Source organism: Galeopterus variegatus, unplaced genomic scaffold (genome assembly GCF_000696425.1).
Source record: "Galeopterus variegatus unplaced genomic scaffold, G_variegatus-3.0.2 Scaffold1086, whole genome shotgun sequence".
NCBI lineage: Eukaryota > Metazoa > Chordata > Mammalia > Dermoptera > Cynocephalidae > Galeopterus > Galeopterus variegatus.
In genome coordinates, this window is record NW_007727197.1 from 191216 (window position 1) to 197926 (window position 6711).

General features: G+C 44.7%; 1 pseudogene; it reads right to left on the bottom strand.

The window, feature by feature from the left end:
* Positions 1-989: 989 nt before the first annotated feature.
* The window catches only part of LOC103592082, a 26062-nt pseudogene continuing 20340 nt past the window's right edge, over positions 990-6711 (bottom strand).

The window sequence follows — 6711 nt, forward strand, 5'->3', positions numbered from 1 at the left end:
CTTTGTGTTTGGAAGATCAGTAGGTTTTCTAATATTTGTGTGTGTGTGTGTGTGTGTGTGTATGGCAAGAGCTTACTCTCTGTATGTGAGTGGGAGCATTTATACTAGAAGTTGCTCCTCTAAGTTGTTATTTTTTTTGTAACTACTTTAGTAATGGAACTTTTTCATGGTTCATTATAAATGTGTGGCAGGCAGCTTCTAAGACGGTCCCTAGTGTTCTCTACCTCCTGGTATTCATGACTTTGTATAATCCCTTCCCTTTGAGTGTGAGCTTGGCTTTAGTGACTCACTTCTGGGAAATAGAATGCAGCAGAGGAGATGGGATGTCACTCCTGAGATTTGACTGTGACTTCTGTCTTTGGGTAAACTGAGGAAAGCCATTAGGCATGCTGTGAGCTACACTATGGAGAGTTTCACGTTGCAAGGAATGGGCCTCCAGAGAAAGGAACTGAGGTCCTCAGTCCAACAGCCATGTGGGTGAGCTTGGAAGTGGGTCCACACACAGTTGGGCCTTTAGATGAGACTGCAGCCCTGGCTTGACTGTAACTTCATGAGTAACCTTGAGCCAGAGGCACCCAGTTGGGTGGTTCCTGGATTTGCTAATAGAAACTGTGAGATAATAAAATGTTTTAAGCTGCTAAGTTTTGCAATAATTTGTTACAGAGCTGTAGATAACTAATATAAATATTAAATATTATTAATTCAGGAGGCACTGTTGAAGGACCTTTTTGTTTTTTTGGTGGGGGGCACGGGTTGGCAGAACCAGTGGAGGCTTTATTTTGGAAAAGATGATTGAATTGGTTCTTAGGGCATGAGCAAGAGGGGGTATCCCTGGCAGCAGGCTTCCCCCAAGGGTGGGCTAGGGCTAGGGCTAGGGCTGAGCCTCAGGTGGGTCTCCTGTTTCCTACACTCCCCAGCACAGCTGCCTCCCCCTCAGGCTCTGGGGCAGCCACAGGAGGAGGGAGACTGGGAAGGGCTGCAGTGGCCTTTCACTTGGGCAGGACATCAGAGGACTGGGACACTAGCTTCCTATTGCAGGTCTCGATCTTCTTCACAACCATACTGTTGGGGGAGATGGTGCAGCTGGAGGAGCTGGAGCTCCCGCCAGAGCCAATGCTGCACTGGAAGGATCTCGGGCCATAGCTCGGGCTTGTGAAGTCCCCCATAGGCCAAGCCCAGCCCACTTCAGTAGCCGCTGGCGGTCTCTGTATGGATACTCATGTTCTGCATCCCAGACTCCAGCCAGCTCTCCTTGCCCCCCAGCAGCTTGTGGTAGGTGGCCATCTCAATGTCCAGGGGCAGCGTGATGTTCATGAGTTCCCAGTACTCACACAGTTGCTGTGTTGTGTCCTGCTTGGCCCACTGCAGGGCGGCCTCCAGCTCAGCCAGCTTGGTGTTGGCATCACTAATGGCCAGCTCCCCACGCTGCTTGGCATCAGCAATGGTGGCCTCCAGGAAAGCGCTCTGGCTTTTGAGGCCCTCATTCTCAGCCTGGAGCCATCTGATGTTCAGGTTCATCTCAGATTTCTCCATCTTCGTGTGATGCAGGTCATCCCTGTGCTTCTCAGCCAAGATCTGCAGCTCATTATACTTGATCTGGGACATGCTCTCAGCCTTGGCCCAGCTGTGGTTGGTGATCTCCTCCTACTGGGTCTTGACCTTGGCAATGATGCTGTCCATGTCCAGGGAGCAGCTATTGTCCATGGACAGGACCACAGATTTGTTGGAGATCTCGGGCTGCAGCTCCCGGATCTCCTCTTCATACAGCCACCTGAGGAATCTGATCTCATTGGTCCGCCCTTCCCAGTGAGCTTCCAGCTCCACCTGTTCATGGAAGCTTCACTCACCTTCCTCTTGATGAGGACAAGTTCATTCTCCATCTCTGTATACTTCTTGATCTCACTTACTCTTGAAGTCCTCCACCAGCCCCAAGCTCTGCCTCTGCCTCCAGATACAGCTTTTCCCTGCCCAGTGAGTCCTGCTGCTGCAGAAGGTTGTTGATGTAGCTGTTGAACATGTTGCCCATGTTACTTCGAGCTGTCTTCTGCTGCTCCAGGAGTTGTACCTTGTTGATGAAGGAAGCAAATTTGTTGTTGAGGGTCTTGATCTGCTCCTCAGAGAGGAGGGTGCACATGGCCTGGATATGGAGTCCACTTCCAGCTTAAGGGGGCTCAGCAGGTTCTGGTTCACTGTGACTGTTGTGATGCCCACCCCTCCCCCCACCAGCCCCAGCCCAGGCCCAAGCCCATGCTGGTGCTCAGTCTACTCTAGAAGCTGTGGCTGCTGCCCACCCTGGAGAAGCTCGAGGAGCTGATGCAGGAACCGGGTGCGCTCATGTAGGAGCAGTTGCTGAAGGCTCCAGTGCCAGAGGTGGATATCTTGTAGGATTTCTGGGTCACCCTGATGAATGTAGTGGAAGCTGGAGTGGAAGTGGGTTGGCCGAACCAGGTAGAGATTCAAGAAGGAGCCCAGAAGCTGCTCTAGGTGGGCTGAAGGACCTTTTTGGAAAACTCTACCTACCTGTAGCTGGTCAACTAAGTGTAACAGATGGGACAGCATGAGTTTGAGCTTTGGAGACAAATTACCTAGGTTTACATTCTAGTTCTACCACTTCATTGGTGGGAATGCTAGACAAATTATTTATATTCTCTGTGCCTTAGTTTCCTCATCCATAAAATAATGGGTGTGGTAATACTATCTATCTTTAATAACTTGTTGTAAGAGTTTAAAGACATAAAATTTTACTCTACTGGGCTGGCCCGGTGGCGCACTTGGTAGAGTGCGGCGCTTGGGAGTGTGGTGGCGCTCCCGCCGAGGGTTCGGATCCCATGTAGAGACCGGTCCGCTCACTGGTTGAGCGCAGTGCGGGCGCGACACCAAGGGTTGCGATTCTGTTACCAGTCACGAAAAAAGACAAAAAGGAAAAAAAAAATTTTACTCTACTATTATTAGAAGGAAGAATTGCTGCCTAAGGAACACAATGATCCCTGGATCTAGATGTGGAAAGAGTATCGTCTTAGTCTGTTTTTTGTTGCTATAACAGAATAGACAAGGTTGGGCAATTTATAAAGAAAAGGGAATTATTTGGCACATGATTATGGTGGCTGGAAAGTCTAAGAGCATGGCCGGCATCTGCTTGGATTCTGGGGAGGGCCTTGTGCTGCATCACAGCATGGTGGAGAGGCAGAAAAGTGAGTGGGTATGTACAAAGGGGCAAAACATAAGAGGCGACCTTGCTTTAGAATATCCCACTCTTGTGGGTACTATCCATTTCTGCAAGAACTAATCCAGTCTCTTGAGAGTGGATCTCTACTGCGAGAATGGCACCACACTGCCCAAATGGGAGGAGTCCTCATGACCCAAATCCCTTCCATTAGGCCCCACCTCTTAAAGGTTTCACCTACCAATATTGCCACACTAGGAGTTAAGGTTCCAACAAGATCTTTGGCAGCAAAACTCAAACCATAGAAAGTATGTAGGTACGACTTGTCCAGACATCTTAGGGTTGAGCTCCTAAGCCATATGTTTGGGAAATGAGGCTTTCTTTTTGCAGATTTAGGGATAGGAGAGGGAATGTTTGAGTCTTAGTCAACTAAAACTTAGGTCTAAGACCTTTGAACCTAGTTAAAGTAGTAAAAGACGAAAAATCTATTTTTTCAAAGCTTTAAGCAATCTTTCAGAAAGTGGCTATTTGAAAACTCTGTTACTTTGAGTATTATAGAAAATATTCTTTGTTCTGGGAAAATCATTCAAATAGGTTGTTTGTTATGCCAATAGAAAGTAGAGCTCATCATTGGATAGGAGATGTTTGAGATGTGGCTCAAAGGGAAAAAAGTCTGGTTAGAATGTCAAAGGTTGCCCGTGTTGAAGGCAATTTTGCATTTATTTTCCTAGGGAAAAAGATGTATCATGCTTGCAGGTGGTTGCTGTTCTTGTGGCAGTTTTAGATGTTTTTGCTTAAGAATTTCTGATGGAAAATGGAGGAGATATTTTTGGTGATATTCTGGGCATAAATAGAGCTGCTTTAGGGCCAGTGACCAAGAGTGTCCCTGAGTTGGGAAGAAGGTGCTAATCATGGAACATGCTTTGGTTTGACACTTTGAATCACCATGGTTTGGGAAAGATAGATGATTCTGGGCATCACAATGACAACAAACAGCCTTTGAGGGGCTTTGTAGCAGGGATCAAGGCAAAGGGAATCAAAGCAGGAGACCCCAAATGTAGCAGATGTGGCATAGTTTCTGTGGCTAGCACACTAGTTTGGGAACACACATGGAAAATGGCCAGATCATGAGATGGTTTCGTATAAACAGTGGTCATTTGGAAAAGTTCTGGAAGAGATTCAGTTAACAGAGGGATACCTTGCCTAGGTGATCTTTAAGATCCCATTATTCTTATGATTATATGCTCTTTTCAAAAGAAGACATGATAGAACTTGCAATAGAAGCAGAAAAATCTCCACCTCTGATCAGAGCAGCATTTATCTTATTTAATGGAGGAAAAAGCCTGAACAGCCACATTTTAGGATCTGGGAGATGCAGAAGTCAGGGAGGAAAAGCTACACTAAAGAAAAAGATGTGTATCCATGTGTGAATGAATAGAAAGGGAAGAAATTGATGTTGTATTGAGTGCCTACCAGCTTCCAGGCAATTTAAAGGTGTTATCTTGCTTCTCATAACAACTCTCCATTTTAGATGAGAAACCTGAGGGTCAGAGAGATAACTTGCCTAAGGTCTATCTATAAGTAGACTGAACATATATTGTCCCACGCCACAGTCAAATTCTTTGTACTAAGTCACACTGCCTAATATTTCCTGTACAGATGATTGAGGTAGTAGAGTAGAGAATTTCAGTATTTTGGGGAGGGAGTATGTTCAGGAATAAGTGGACTAACCAAAAACAAACGTCACTTCAGTAGCAATGAGCACACCTGGTGGCCGGATATTGGTTTCTAAATACCACTGTCTGCTAAAAAGAACCACAGCACCTTGGAAAAATGGCTGATTTCAGGACTGGAGCGAAGTGATGCTAGAACATCATGATATGCCAAAAAGTAAAGAAGTGATCAAAGAATGATGGGATCAATTCAAAAGGACACAGGAGCCAACTTTTAGAGGCTCCGACTGGCCAAATTTGGGATAATATGAGCATCAAAATAAATAGTTAAAGATTATAACCCATTGAATAAAGTAGGAATCTATAATCTATACTGATACAAATAATAAAGAAAGAAGGCAAAGTTCATCCTTACAGTAGAATGCCCACTAATAAACGTAGAAGAAATGATGAAATAGAGTAACAGAATTTAGCAACCACTCTAATCAAGTCAAGCAAGAATAAATGACCACCATAAACTGAGTGAAAATTTGATAATTTTATAGCCTCAAAGTATCTCTCAAAAATATACTTGTTAATTACAAATAGTATTTTATAGGAGAGAGATATTTAAATAGTCTAGAAGAAGAATTTGCGTCTGTGCGTGTGTGTATAGGGATTAAAATGTTAACAGTTGGGGAATCTGGGTGAAGATATGTGGGTGTTCATACAATTCTTACAACTTTTCTCTAAGTCTGAAATAATGTCAAAATAAAAAAATTAAGGAGATAACACAAACTAAACAAAAGTCACAAGTGTAACATCTTTTCTTTTTCTATTTTTCCACCCACCGTCCCTCTCTTCCTAAGGCGCAGGCACTGGGAAAGGAGGGCAAAGAATGTACCATTTCAACAGTGCCAATCGAGGCTTAGCAGTGAAGCACTAAAAGCCAGGCAAGAAAATAACAAGTCTCACCACAGTGTGGCTGCCTGGGAAATTCTGAGAGGCGCACAGCTCCAGCTGCCTTCCTCATACCAAACCCGATCCTTGGCTTTCTAAGATCTGAAGAGCACCTGGTGTCTGTCGCCATAGGTGACACTCATGCTGATTGCAATTTTACTTGTGTAATCCAAGGTGACTTCATACCCATTTATTTGCTTGATTCTTGCACCAGCTCAGTGACATGGGCTGGGCAAGATTTAACAACTCCCATTTTGCAGATGGGGAAAGTGAAGTTCAGTGATGTGTTCAAGGTCACCCTCCAGTAAGACTAATTCCCAAGTCTTCAGACCCAGGTTTAGAGACTTTTTCACGATAAGAAAATTGCAGGACACCAGCAGCAAACTGTTCATTTATTCCTTCCACCCCACAAGCTTAGGCTGGACCAGGACGAGGAGTAACAGCAGCACCTAGGTATTTGTTAGGAAAATGTGTGTGTGTGTGTATAAAGTATATGTGTATGTATGTGGGTGTGTGTGTGTGTGTGTGTGTGTGTGTATATATATACACACACACACACACACACACACCCGGAGTGGGGCCCGGACACCTGTGTTTTAACAAGTATTCCAAGTGATTCTGATGCACACTGATGTTTGCCAACTGCTCTCAGGTAAATGCAGCGTTAACCCCTAATGCTTCTTATGACAATCACCTCTTTAAATATATGATCACTTGTCTCAATAAAAAATAAGCAAAACGGAATTTGCATAGAAACAAGCTTAACGAAGGTTTTGATTTTATGTTTTTTTTTTAAACAGAAAGCATAATCGTTACCTTTCTTGGTGAATTTCTGTAACCTCTTCACAAACCGAGGGGTGCGTAGATAACAGCCCTGGGAACTACTGGGTTTCTTCCGGGACAGGCCCACAGTATATGCTGGAGATATGAGAGCAG